Here is a 15233-nt window from a genome sequence, read left to right on the forward strand (position 1 = left end):
AAGTCTGTGTTTAATGCGTTTCCTTTTGAATCTCTGAACCAATTCTGGTGCAAATAATGCAGATACTCATTGAGGTACTGGACACTGTAGTACGAATCACAGACAATCACCGTCATCTCCTCAGGATCCGTGTGTTCCAGTGCCATCACTGGAGCCTTGAGCTCTGCAAGTTGTGCAGTGCAGTCCCCTAGGGTCTGTGTGTAAGTATGTTGTGGGTGGAACTTGCCATTCTTCATGTATCCATTCACGACTGTGGAAGTATTGAGGTGTGGTGCCTATAGTTGGTTGGGCTGAACCGCCTGTGTACAAAATTGTCTGATATTGTTCAATAGGCAATGTGTTTGCTGGAACTGGATATTCAAATTCATATTGCAAAAACTCTTGAGTTTGTAATTTTGAGTCAAAAATATAGTCAACATCAGTGGCCATCAGAGACGTTGCCCATTGGATCCAACGTGGATGTAATACTTTAGCGTTAGGGACGCTAGCTTTAGTAACAGCCTCAAGGGCTGGGATGGGGATATGACAATAATATGTTTCCCGTGGGCCAGCGGTCTCTTTTTAATGGCAGCCATCTGAACAGCATTGAGAATTTTCTCAGTTGGAGCAAAGAGTTTTGTTGCCCCTTGCATGTAGGTGTGTTGCTTCAAGCATATCTTTTTGTAATGCTCTGAGAATGAGTTTGTGTTAGACTGTCCAGTATTTGCTGGTATAGTATTAAGTCATATCATATTTTAATGTGTTGTGTATAGTCTGGAAGGTATGTTCTGCCAAAACTTAAAAAGCCCAATAAGGACTAGAGCTTTTTTATTCTGTTTGGAGGTCATAATTGTGGGCATTTTTCCAAAATTGGGGCGCAAGGCTTTTGCCTTCACCCTACAGTTTGTATCTCAAAAATGGGACGCTAAGGAAGGCTATTTTTGTTTTTTTAATTGAGTTTGTAGCCGAATTCGGCAAATCCTACAACCATTCAGGCTACCTGTTTTATATGTCGCATGAGGTCGTCATCCGTAGGGTAAATATCATCAACGTATGAGAATGCGTCAGAGTCAATGTTGTGTAAAATAGATGTAACACTAGCCGAGAACAGTCCTGAACTGTTCCTGTACCCTTGTGGGAGTCGGCAGAATGTTTCTGAGAGCCTAAATCACTGAAACTTGTCTTGCACCCCAATTTTTGGAAAACTGTGCACAAGAGCAAGTTTCAGGTGCTAGGTTTTGGCAGAAGAACCCGTTGGAAATATCCAGGGTCGTTTTGTATTTTTTGCACAGTATATTGTTCATAAGTGCTGTGCTGTGTGCATTTTGTATGGCAAATGTGCATGTGTGACTGTTTAAATGTCTGTAGTGTAAGACTTTTCTATATGAACGGTCGGGATCAGCGACAGGGAACAACAGATTGTTCATTGGTGAAGAACAGGGTTTAATTATGCACTGGTATTCTAACTGTTTGAGGATTTCCCTCATAGGGGCTTTAGCTTCGTGTTTTATTGGATATTGGAGTTTAGGTTGGGATTTAATTGGTATTACATGATAAGGGAAATCTTTCTCCCACCCTACGTGGTTGCGGTATAATGCAGGTGCCTGCGCCACTGCCCAACCAATTGCGTGTATTTCTACGAGCAACAACGGGTGAAAAAGATTTTTCAATAATCTCTTCTCCATATGGGAGATCATGGACAAATTCCGGTGGCCAATCTTTTTCGGCCAAAAATATATCATAAATAGTAACGACGTGGTCCCAAAAGATAGCATTGATTGTGTGTTCAATGTATCCCTCAAACTGTATAGCTACTTTATACACTCTGTCAGGTGTGGAGACACACATGTGCGCAGTCTCAGCCTGTAAGAAGTCATCAGTTGCTATCCTCCAGATGCTCTTGAAGATCCCAGCAAAATATTCTGACCTCTGCTGCACTGTCTAGCAGTGCCAGTGTCCACTTCCCGTTCTTCAGTAAAGCCCTCTTCCTGAGTTGCATGTCGTATTGCAACTGCTGTCACCTTTTTCTTTTTGAGCTGGGGTTTTTGTTGGGGAGGTTTCTCTTCTTTCTTAACAGAAACTTCAGATGAGCATTGTGAGTCCTTTCTTGGTTTCACATACTCTGTTCACTGCTCTGCCAACCCACCTCTTTCACTGCATTTTTCCGGTGAGTCCTGAAAGGAACGCAATTGACATGTATCAGTATATTGATATCTGTCAGGCTTTTTTATTTTTCCTCTATTTCTAAGATCATATTTATTTTAAGGGGTCTCTGAATACGGAGATTCTCCCCTTTCTTTATTAGGTGTTTGTTGTTTTTTGTTCCAGTGTTTTTTAGATCCTCCAGGTGCTAGCTTAGTAGAGAATTTATTTGATCTACCTTATAATTGTGGTTTAATTGATCTGCCCCCAGACTATACTAGAATAAGTCTCAGCGATAATCTTTGGCAGCTCATTTTCTTGATCCTGTCCCAGGGCCGCATGTGCACTGCTAGTGCAACTGCTTCTCATTTAAGGTTACTTAATATGATTGAAGACACACTGGCAAAATTGCCCATTGATTGCATCCCCAAATCCAGGGCCGGCAGCCCCGTATTCATCTTGGATTTGTTGTTAACACTTCCGGAAGATTGCCAAATGTTGGTGTACCGTGTGCGGTAGTATAGAGCGTAGCAAATACCGTGCCCCATTTGTTACAGTTATCTACTGTGGGAACCATCCCAAAAAGCAAACACATAGTGAGGATTCTAGTTTTATCCTGAGGACCTGTATGGAGAAAGACTGCTGCCAGCGCATTCATTTTTTGAGCCAACCAAAAGGGAATTTTCTCCCGCTTGGCGGGTGCTTCAAATTTACTGTGGCAGGATTAATGCCTGGTTTAACTAGATGTGGTTACGATGGGGCAACATGTGCTGGGTTAGGATTTAATGTTTGCATTACAAACTGTACTAACAGTCTGTATATCCCCGTGAGTTCTGTATATAAGCGGCAAACCTCAGCTACCGCTAAGGTTGCTGTATCAGGGTGCGGTATATAGGTGGCTAATGAAGGCCAGTTTTGGCCATCATTGCTCAGAGGACCTAACCTAATGTGTAATACTGTATGTGGTAGGGTGCCATCAAGCCAATTATTGTGGTCTTGATAAGATAGTAGTATTTCTACATATGCATAAGCTCTGTATTGTGCTGGTATGTTTGCAGATGTGTAGAGATGAAATGTATTTGTGTTCCCATCAACTACTGGAAATGTGACCCACAAATAAAATATTTCTGTTCTGTAGGCTGGATGAGCCTCAACAACAAATGTAACTTGACCCCCCTGGGCCGTTAGACCATTTGCCATTAAGTGTGCAGTAAGAGGCGGTCGCATATTTACTGCAAATGCTATCCGTTGCAGGTTTGCCATGTTAATGGTAAATGTGTTTGTTCAGAGATAAGGACGCCAACTGGGGATTGATCCTTTTAAAGTTCAAGCTTGGACATCCTACATCGTTAGATAGGTAATACCTACTTAACTGAGGAGGAAATCCTCAATACCACACATGTCTTCATATATAGATTTTAGGTGTCTTTAGCCTTTAGTGAGACTGAGATACTAGGACGCTATGAAAATTAGTGCCTGACCAAACGTTGGCAGCGCCATGTCGAGTAGGTTCTCATTATACTAATGGGGCTACTGTATTTGGGCAGCAGAATCCCATAGATTGCGGGGTACTAAGTACAATCCCACACCATGGGATGCCTGTCGGCCTAATCCGGGTTTTACGGCTAACTGGCAACGCCTCATCTCCACCTAAGAGCAAGGATGATTGTGGCAACCAGTCGCATGCAAAAAAGACTCCACAGGGGAATCGCGGTCGATCAGATCTCATCTGTTTCTCTCAGTCACATTAGTCTTACAGAGGCAAAGACAAACAAAGGCAGAATATAATTCTATAAGAGTTTATTGAAGTTACGGCATCTTAAAAAAATGGCATGTATTGCATTAACTAGGATGATAAAACACAATAAAAGCAAGATTGTGACAAGGAGAGTGAAACACAAAAACAGTCCCACCATACTGTCACTAGGAGTGATATATAGTTCTCCTACCTAAACTATGTTAGAGTACAGCATAATAAGACTAATCCGGCTTCAAGTTTCTCCCCTAGGAAAACATCATCCCTCCTACCTGAGCAAGGAAGCCTGTAGTCTAGAGAGACACCATTCCCATGTAGACCAGGGGTTCAGCAGTCTATGCAAGCAGCTGTAGCAAGGCAATCAGCAATCAGCATGCAGTTGTGGTCATCTGGCTGGAATCTCCCTCTCACGTGATGGGACAGAGGAGGGTTTTATAATAAAATAACTGATGTTCTGAGAAAATGTCCCCACGTAAAGATGTGTATGTTTCTGTGAATGTTGGAGACACAGTGTACCACTTTTGTCGGCAACCCTATCTGACTGCAGCCTTGAGGAAAGGACAAAGTGAAATGCTGAAAACGTTATGCTTTCCTAGGTGAAAGAACAATTAGATAGAAGAAATAAAACAACATGGCAAATGTGGCAATTGCTAGAAAAATAAAGGGATGTTGAATAAAATGTAACTGGGCTAAAGTGCACAGTGACAGGCCTAGTTTGCTAAAATAATGTGTCTAAAACATGGTTAAAATAGCTGCACAACTACCCGATTTAGATGTTGGTAGGACTATAGTCGATAACCCACCGGAGTCCCGCCAACTCCACCAAAACTACCCAACCACATTGATTCCACTATAGGAGAAAGCAGCTGACAGTGGGACTCAAGCCTGTCTTTCCACCAAGCAGATTTCGATGCACCTTCCAGCCAAGCCAACTGTGGTGGTGCTACCGCTACACTTGAGTTGGTGGATTGGAAAGGAAATGAGGTAAAAACCTACCTTTTCCCAATTCCACTTCTGTTATTGACTAGACACGACTGGACAAGACCTTCCGTCGTGCTGCCACTGGACCACGGAGAAAACACAACCCTCACCCATCATCCAGCTCGAAGGTAGGGAATCCACATTTGCCAGTTTTTGTTGTGTAGTCACTGCACATGAGCTCAGGACCACTGCAGACATGTACATGTCACAGTATTTTTTTAAAAAATTACTGTGACATGCATATGTCAGGAACACAATTGTGTGGGACTTGGATGGGGGCACACTGGTAGAAGACACATATTGCACACATACACAAATGTCATTTTGGTCTCAGTATTCATTGCCAACTGAATCCTGGCACCACAATTATGTTACAATCACACTTTTCAACCATCTCCATGTGTGCACAATGAAAAGGGGACCTGTACCTGTAATGTTGTGCTTCCGGTTGTGTCTGTAACTCAGTGTGGGTATGTGTGGGTGAGACTGGATTGTCTAGATGAGGGGGAGGGAGCTGGAGTGGGTGATATGGTTGTATTAGTATGTGTGCCACTTGCATATGGGTCTGATGTTGTTATGTATGGTTGTGCAGTATTGGTGTTTGTAACATTCAGGTGAGTGCTGTTGTTTTGTGGTTATCATTGTTGTAATGTGTGTACTTGTGCTTTTGCAAGTTTTCTTTTTGTAGATAAGTGTGTAGTTGTGTTGGTTGTTGTAGTTGTGTCATGTGTTGGTGTAGTACCAAAAGTGTGAATATGTTCTGTCCTGGATGTATGGCAATGTGTGTTTTCAGCATGTGCATATTGTGTTGTGGTGGAGTGGCAAAGGATAATAGTGTGAATGTAATGTGTTGTGGACACATATGGCTGTTCTGCTTTCCTTCTTATCTCGTATCAGAGCTTACAGAACATATCAAGAATGCACTTCTGAGTTCAAAGAAGACCTTTATTGTTGTTAATTCTTCCCCACCCACAAGTTCGTGAGAGACGAATTAATAGATTTCAAGCACACGTCGCAGCAATGAAAACAAAATATATCACAGTACTTCTCAGTTGCAATGTACACAGCAGGTTATATATATAATGCAAAGCATATACAATCAAATACTTCACCGTGGGAGAAACTATTTACAGCTTCATCTTTCTGGGGTCTGCAAGTTGATGACTCCAGTCAACTGCAAGAAAGAGATTATCTACCCACACGGGAGACTGGCAACTGGCACCAAGTTCCAGCCCGAAGTCAAGCAGATTTGAATCTAATTCTCTGAAGCCCTGAGCCATTCTTAGAAAAGCGTGCCCCCTCCTCTCAGACTCGGGAAAACTACGCAAGCCTTTGGAGACTGGCCAGATCTCCTAGACTTCTCCTCTTCCCAAGCCTAAGCAGAAAGGAAAACACCAAATGTACTCTCTCTTATCATGTCCAGTCTGCTGTGCGAAGAAAACAACTTGGTTCATCTTGTGGAAAAACACAGCTTGAAAAAATACAGCTTGGATTCTCAACTGCAATGTCTAACTTCACGTTAAAGGCAATAGGCAGCTAACCTAAATATCAAATGTAATGTCTAATGTCATGTCAAAGCCAATAGGCAGCTGAGCTGAATACAGAATGCAATGTCTAATATCATGTCAAAGCCAATAGGCAGCTAAACTGAATACAAAATGTAATGTCTAATATCATGTCAAAGCCAATAGGCAGAATACAGAATGTAATGGCTAATGCAATGTCAAAGCCAGTAGGCGGCTAAACTGGATAAAACATATAAGGGGTCATTCTGACCCTGGCGGTAAAAGGCTCTTACTGCCGGTCAGAAGACCGCCATCATCCCGCCGCGGCCGCGGTAAACCGCCACGGTCATTCTGACCCACAACTGCCAAACCGCCAAAAACCCGACATCAACTGAAGCCCGCCTCATCAGGGGTCAGCGATAAACTGGAGATGACCAAACCTCCACCGTCACGCCAACACAAACACGCCCATGCCATTACGACCCACGAATCCACGCGGCGGTCTTTCAATCGCGGTATCCCATTGGCGGTACACACCGCCGCGCTCAAAATACACACACATTTACAAAACACAGCCACATTGGACAATTCGAAATACACACATCTGATACACATACACACACCACACCCACACACCCATCACCATATAAAACACACACCCACATCACCCACAAACCCCCACAAATCGAAATTCAGAGACAAGGCGCAATACACAGAGAGAGAGCACAGGGAACGCAAACCACAACACACACAGGAACCCAACATCATCACCCACACCACATCTACGCACAAAACACCACACACCACCACACTCATCACCACAAACACCACCCCACACCTCATCCACACCACCCCATGGCACCCCAAAGACACCCCAGGTTCACGGACCAAGAACTCAGGGTCATGGTGGAGGAAATAATCAGGGTAGAGCCCCAGCTCTTTGGCACACAGGTGCAGCACACCACAATAGCCAGGAAGGCGGAGCTATGGCAAAGGATCGTCGACAGGGTCAACGCTGTGGGACAGCATCCCAGAAATCGGGAAGACATCCGAAAGAGCTGGAAGGACCTACGGGGGAAGGTGCGGTCAATGGTGTCAAGATACAACATCGCTGTGCAGAAGACTGGCGGCGGACCCCCACCCACTCCACCCGAATTCACAGCATGGGAGCAAGAGGTCTTGAACATCCTGCATCCTGAGGGCCTCGCTGGAGTAGGCGGAGGAATGGACTCTGGTAAGTCTAATCTCAACTACTTCACCCCCCCAACCACCAGCATGCCAACCCACACCCCCACCCTCACCCCTAACCCCCCAGCACACATACTCCCTGTTAATGTCTCACCAGCACAACCCACCCAACCCAACCCAAACCCCTGAATGCCAACACAAACCATGGACACCCATCACCTAAGCATGACCACTGCACATACCCATCCCCCCCCGCAAACCACCCTCACAACTCCTCCCACATGGGACTGCCAGCACTGGGGGACAAGGGCACCCACAAATTGCACGCCACGGCACATACAAAATCAATAACCATATTCTTTTACCCCTGCAGGGCCCGAACGCCAACACACCGGCCAGGAGGGTCCAGATTTGTCCATCCCACCCCCAGAACAGGCCCCCAGTGATGACAGCAGCTCTGTCGACCTAGAACCTGATGACCAGCCCGGACCATCGGGGACCTCTGGACAGTCGGTTACCCTCAGTCAGCCCCAGGCCACAGCAGACCTACCCCCCTCAGGAAACACCAGCACAGCACCCACCCAGCGGGCCCATGCTTCTGTCTCCAGGACAGGTCAAGCAGCGGTGTGTCTACCAATACAGAGCACCCAGGGTAACCCACAACCCCAACAACAACAGGGACCTGGGGGCACTGGTAGTGGGCACACCGTCCAGGGGACAGAGGCCCAGGAACAAAGAGGAACTGGGAGGGCTGCTGTGCGACAGAGGGAGGACAGGCCTAGGGAACCCACTGTCTAAGAGGCCCTCACCACCATCATGGGAGCGTACCACCACTCCCAAGAGACGATGGCGACGGTCCTGGCCAGGTTCCAGGAGATCCAGGCCATGCAGGAGGGCCAGTACATGGGGTTCCGTGAAGAACTGCGCAGCATCAGTTCCGCAATGGGTACAATCGTGGTGGCACTCAACCAGATTGTCACCACATTGCGGGACCATGTGGCCCCCCAAAGGGCCCCTGCCACTAGCATGGAGGAAGAACAGCCCACCACCTCCGCCGGCGCTAGTGGTCAGGAGGCCCCGACACAACAGCAACGGCCCTCCCGGACCCCACCCCCTGCAGAACAAGAACCACCCCGCAAGAAAGGCCTGAGATCGAGGAAGAAGACAGAGTAGGATGTCAAGACCCCCGCCATGCACGGAAACCCCCGGATGTCATCCCACTGTCCCACTTGTTTACCCTGTCCAACCTTGAACTGCCCCTGCTCCACCTTCCACAGGCATATGGACAATTGACCTGTAGGAACGACAGTCTGGACACTGCCATGGACATGCCTCCACCATCACCCTGTTTGAACTATACACCTATTTTAAAACTTCAATAAACACAATTATTGCACATTAACCAACTGGATTCTGCTATCTATTTATTTAAACCAAATGTATTCGATATAACCAACAAAACATTTCTAGTTACATTGTGATGACAACATACCAGTGTCACACAGCGGTAGTCCATGGGGAAAAAAACCAGAGGGCACTCCGTGGGGATCAGATCACTGAAATAGGAAGTGATATACACAACTAAGTTACCATACATTGGGGTGAAAGGTCAGACAGTAGAGAGCCACTACAGTTACAGATATAATACAATGCAGGAGTAGATTATTACCTGTGTGTCACTGGAAATACTGCAGTATCACTCTGTCCCTGTTGTCTGTGTCGTCCTCTTCGTCTTCCTCCTTTTCACTCTCCGCAGGCTCCACAGCGGCCACAACACCACCATCTGGACCATCCTCCTGCAGGAAAGGCACCTGGCGTCGCAAAGCCAGGTTGTGAAGCATGCAGCAGGCCACGATGATATGACACACCTTCCTTGGTGAGTACATTAGGGATCCACCAGTCATATGCAGGCACCTAAACCTGGCCTTCAGGAGGCCGAAGGTCCGCTCAATCATCCTCCTAGTCCGCCCATGGGCCTCATTGTACCGTTCCTCTGCCCTGGTCCTGGGATTCCTCACTGGGGTCAATAGCCAAGGCAGGTTTGGGTAACCAGAGTCACCAATTAACCACACACGGTGTCTCTGTAGCAGTTCCATCACATAAGGGATGCTGCTATTTCGCATGATGTACGCGTCATGCACTGACCCTGGGAACTTGGCATTTAAATGGGAGATGTACTGGTCAGCCAAACAGACCACCTGGATATTCATCGAATGATAATTTTTACGGTTCCTGTACACCTGCTCATCGTCTTTTGGGGGAACCAAAGCCACATGGGTACCGTCAATGGCACCAATGATATTGGGAATGTGTCCAAGGGCATAGAAATCACCCTTCACTGTAGGCAAGTCACCCACCTCAGGAAAAATGATGTAGCTCCGCATGTATTTCATCAGGGCAGACAACACTCTGGACAACACCTTTGAAAACATAGGCTGAGACATCCCAGATGAAATGGCCACGGTAGTTTGAAATGATCCACTTGCCAAAAAATGCAGTACTGACAGCACCTGCACTAGAGGCGGAATCCCTGTGGGTTGGCGGATGGGTGACATCAGGTCTGGCTCCAGCTGGGCACACAGTTCCTGTATAGTGGCACGGTTAGTCTGTAGGTGAGTATGACGTGTCTTTCTTCCATTGTCGACAGGTCCACCAGCGGTCTGTACACAGGAAGATTCCTCCGTCTCCTCGCAAGTCCCAGCGGACGATGCCTAGGAAGGACAACATGGAGCACAGAGTCAAGCAACCCACAGGTAAGTGCCCACAGCATGCCCAGTACACGAATCTCTCGGGATTGAATGGCTAGTATGATTGTCGGTGCAAGGCCTAGCCATGTGTGACGCAGTAGGAATGAAGCCATGTGGGCCCTTGAAATGGCGGCTGCCTGACCTGTGAAGTGTGACAATGTTAAGTGAGGTCATTGCGCAAGCGTGGCACACCGTGGCGGTAGGTGGTCGCAGTCCGCGGCGCAAAGCCGCATTGGACAACATTGAACCCTATGGGTTTCAGGAGCCAATGGCGGTGAGCGCCGGCGGTCGCGGTACGCACCGCCGCGGCACGCACCGCTGCGGCACGCACCGATGCGGCCATAACCGCCATTTTCTCTCGGCTTGATCACACGAGACCTGAGCATCCACAGGAGAGGACCTATACTGCAAGTGCTGCTGTGACCTCGGTCTGGAAGTGACAATGGCTGCTGCGACTGGGGAAAGGGCCCCCGCCTTCAGTTCCGAGGAGTTGGAGAAGCTCGTGGACGGGGTCCTCCCCCAGTATGCGCTACTCTACGGGCCTCCAGACCAACAGGTGAGTACACGGGGGCAATGCATAGTGCCCAATGCCTGGGCTGAGTGGGGAGGATGTACGATGGAGGGGAGGGCAGCGAATGACGAATGCATGGCACGACAGATGAGAGCATGTGCCACATGGCAAGGTTGGGGAGGGGGGGCCACTCACATCGAGCTTGCAGAAAAGTGATGATGTTTCTCTTCCCCCCCTGTACATGTCACATAGGTCAGCGCCCATCAGAAGATTGACATTTGGCGTGCCATCACCAAGGACATCCGGGCCCTGGGGGTCCACACCAGAAGGGGCACCCACTGCCGCAAGAGGTGGGAGGACATCCGCCGCGGGAGCAGGAAGACTGCAGAGGCTCTGCTGGGGATGGCCTGCCAACCTAGGAGGGGTGCCAGTCGTACCTTGACCCCCCTGATGTCCCGGATCCAGGTGGTGGCCTACCCCGATTTAGATGGGCGCTTGAGGACATCACAGCAGACACAAGGGGGTGAGTACCAGCACATTCAGCTATTTTGCGCGCAGTGGAGGTGCCTGGGTGGGGGAGGAGGGCTGTGGGTATCCCTAGGCCAAGGCGATTTCTGTAGGATAGGCCCATCCGTGAAGTATGGTCCTGTGCCCCCGCCCCCCACCTCTGTAGGGTGCCTAGTAACGCGATTCATGGACCAGTGTATACTGTGTGGGCAGTTGTCGCCCATAGGCTTGTAGGGCATGTCCCAGTGAATGAGTAGTGTACCCCAAGTGCGCAGCGTAGTGCAGGGGGCTTCTGTGTCTGTCCTCTCCGCCAACGGTGTCCCCAATGCATGCACTCAACTTGTCTTTATGTTTTCCACCCCCCCCCATTTTCTTTGTTTTACTGTGAATGTGTGCATTAGCATCATCAGGCGGAGGAGAAGTGGCATCGGCGCAAGAGGGAGCTGCATCTCACATGGCCCCGGAGGGCCATGCAACAGACTCCGACATGACCAGTGAGACGGAGGGCGAGGGGGGCTCCACCACGGGGACCCGTGGAGACGGCAGCGACACCGACACGTCCTCGGAAGGGAGCTCCCTTGCAGTGGCGGCAACATCCGTGCCCACCGATCCTACAGGTACAGCCGCCACCCAGCGCACCAGCTCCGCCCTCCCAGCAGCCCCTCGGCCTTCGGCCCGTGCCCGCAAGGCCAGGAAGCCGGCCATCTCCTTCACCCCAGGCACCTCAGGCCCTGCCCCAGTCACCCCTGCTGCCCTCAGTGAGGAGGTCATTGACCTCCTGAGGACCATCATTGTTGGGCAGTCTACCCTTTTGAATGCCATCCAGGGTGTGGAGAGGGAGGTGCATCAAAGCAATGCATACCTGGAGGGCCTTCATTCGGGTCAGGCTGCCCATCAACGATCGTTCAACGCTCTGGCCTCAGCACTGACGGCAGCGATTGTCCCTGTCTCCAGCCTCCCTCTTCTGACTCCCTCCACCCAGTCCCACTCCCCTGTTCCTCTGCCTATCCCATCCACACCTACAGACCAGCCTGCACACACCTCAACACCCAAGGGCAGCTCATCCAGACATAAGCACCACAGGACACACAAGCATTCACCCAAGCAACATCCAGATGCAGACATGCCAACAGCCACTACCTCCTCTGTGTCCCCCACCTCCTCGTCTCCCTCCTCCCTCCCTCCCTGTGACGTCTCCACACACACCTGCAAGCACACCACCATCAGCCATTGCACCCATCACCAGCACACCCTCCACACCAGTCCGCACACGTGCAGTCACCACCCCCACTGCCATGTACACGTCCCCTGTGTCCTCTCCCAGTGTGTCTGTCACCCCCGCTTCCCAACCACACAAATGCAGGCAGGCACCCAAACAACAGCCATCCACCTCACGTCAGCCTCCTGCCCAAGCACCTGCACCCAAAGACAGCACAATTGACTCTCCTACAACCACATCCTCTTCCTCCACTCCCATACCCACTCCAGCCACCCTTCCCATGGCTCCAAAGAAAATTTTCCTCTCTAAAGTGGACCTCTTTTCCTCACCTGACCCACCCCCTCCATCCCGTAAGAGTTCCACAAACACCTCAGCCACCACCAGCCCAGCAACTCCAAAGAACGTCGTGCCTGGTTTTTGGAGTCCGCCCTTTCCTTGGGCTGGGACATTGTCCAGCAGCAAAGGCACAGCCAGCCCCCCCCCTGGGAAGAGGACCAAAAAACTGAAGGGCAGGCGCGACAGGCCTGATACGCCTGCCCCCAAGGAGGGTAGCCTTGCACCGTCACCTGCCACATCGGGTAAGGGAGCCAAGGGCCACGGACAGTCTGCTAAGGAGGGCAAGGGCAGCAAGGAGCAAAAGGCAGGGAGCAGCCGACCTGGCCATGAGGGCCCCACCAGCCCCATTCCGGGGGTATCGAAGGAGAGCCAGGGCCCCAGGACTCCATCACAGGAGGGCCCCGCAACGGAAAGGTCCGATGCAGACTGAGCGGCAAGTATTGGCCAGGTGTGGTTCACTGGAAACACAAGACAGGCACCGCTGAACAGGGCCCCGCCGTGAGGAGCACCGCTGAACAGGGCCCCGCCGTGACCAGAACCGCTGAACAGGGCCCCGCCGTGAGGAGCACCACTGAACAGGGCCCCGCCGTCAGAAGCACCGCTGAACAGGGCCCCGCCGTGACCAGAACCGCTGAACAGGGCCCCGCCATGAGGAGCACCGCTGAACAGGGCCCCGTCGTGACCAGAACCGCTGAACAGGGCCCCGCCGTGAGGAGCACCGCTGAACAGGGCCCTTCCTGTCAAGCACCGCTCCGCTGGGCCCTTCCTGTCAAGCACTGCTCCGCTGGGCCCTTCCTGTCAAGCACCGCTCCGCTGGGCCCTTCCTGTCAAGCACCGCTCCGCTGGGCACCGCCATCTCTGAACTGCTCCGCTGGGCCCTTCCTGTCAAGCACCGCTCCGCTGGGCCCTTCCTTTCAAGCACCGCTCCGCTGGGCCCTTCATCTCAAGCACCGCTCCGCTGGGCCCTTCATCTCAAGGACCGCTCCGCTGGGCCCTTCCTGTCAAGCACCGCTCCGCTGGGCCCTTCCTGTCAAGCACCGCTCCGCTGGGCCCTTCCTGTCAAGCATCGCTCCACTGGGCACCGCCGTCTCTGAACTGCTCCACTGGGCCCTTCCTGTCAAGCACCGCTCCGCTGGGCCCTTCCTGTCAAGCACTGCTCCGCTGGGCCCTTCCTGTCAAGCACCGCTCCGCTGGGCCCTTCATCTCAAGCACCGCTCCGCTGGGCCCTTCCTGTCAAGCACCGCTCCGCTGGGCCCTTCATCTCAAGCACCGCTCCGCTGGGCCCTTCATCTCAAGCACCGCTCCGCTGGGCACCGCCGTCTCTGAACTGCTCCGCTGGGCCCTTCCTGTCAAGCACCGCTCCGCTGGGCCCTTCCTGTCAAGCACCGCTCCGCTGGGCCCTTCCTGTCAAGCACCGCTCCGCTGGGCACCGCCGTCTCTGAACTGCTCCGCTGGGCCCTTCCTGTCAAGCACCGCTCCGCTGGGCCCTTCCTGTCAAGCACCGCTCCGCTGGGCCCTTCCTGTCAAGCACCGCTCCGCTGGGCCCTTCATCTCAAGCACCGCTCCGCTGGGCCCTTCCTGTCAAGGACCGCTCCGCTGGGCCCTTCCTGTCAAGCACCGCTCCGCTGGGCCCTTCCTGTCAAGCACCGCTCCGCTGGGCACCGCCGTCTCTGAACTGCTCCGCTGGGCCCTTCCTGTCAAGCACCGCTCCACTGGGCCCTTCCTGTCAAGCACCGCTCCACTGGGTCCTTCCTGTCAAGCACCGCTCCGCTGGGCCCTTCCTGTCAAGCACCGCTCCGCTGGGCCCTTCATCTCAAGCACCGCTCCGCTGGGCCCTTCCTGTCAAGCACCGCTCCGCTGGGCACCGCCGTCTCTGAACTGCTCCGCTGGGCCCTTCCTGTCAAGCACCGCTCCGCTGGGCCCTTCCTGTCAAGCACCGCTCCGCTGGGCCCTTCATCTCAAGAACCGCTCCGCTGGGCCCTTCATCTCAAGGACCGCTCCGCTGGGCCCTTCCTGTCAAGCACCACTCCGCTGGGCCCTTCCTGTCAAGCACCGCTCCGCTGGGCCCTTCCTGTCAAGCACCGCTCCGCTGGGCACCGCCGTCTCTGAACTGCTCCGCTGGGCCCTTCCTGTCAAGCACCGCTTCGCTGGGCCCTTCCTGTCAAGCACCGCTCCGCTGGGTCCTTCCTGTCAAGCACCGCTCCGCTGGGCCCTTCCTGTCAAGCACCGCTCCGCTGGGCCCTTCATCTCAAGCACCGCTCCGCTGGGCCCTTCCTGTCAAGCACCGCTCCGCTGGGCCCTTCCTGTCAAGCACGGCTCCGCTGGGCCCTTCATCTCAAGCACCGCTCCGCTGGCCCCTTCC

The sequence above is a fragment of the Pleurodeles waltl genome, chromosome 6, assembly GCF_031143425.1.
Source record: "Pleurodeles waltl isolate 20211129_DDA chromosome 6, aPleWal1.hap1.20221129, whole genome shotgun sequence".
In the NCBI taxonomy this organism is placed as follows: Eukaryota; Metazoa; Chordata; class Amphibia; order Caudata; family Salamandridae; genus Pleurodeles; species Pleurodeles waltl.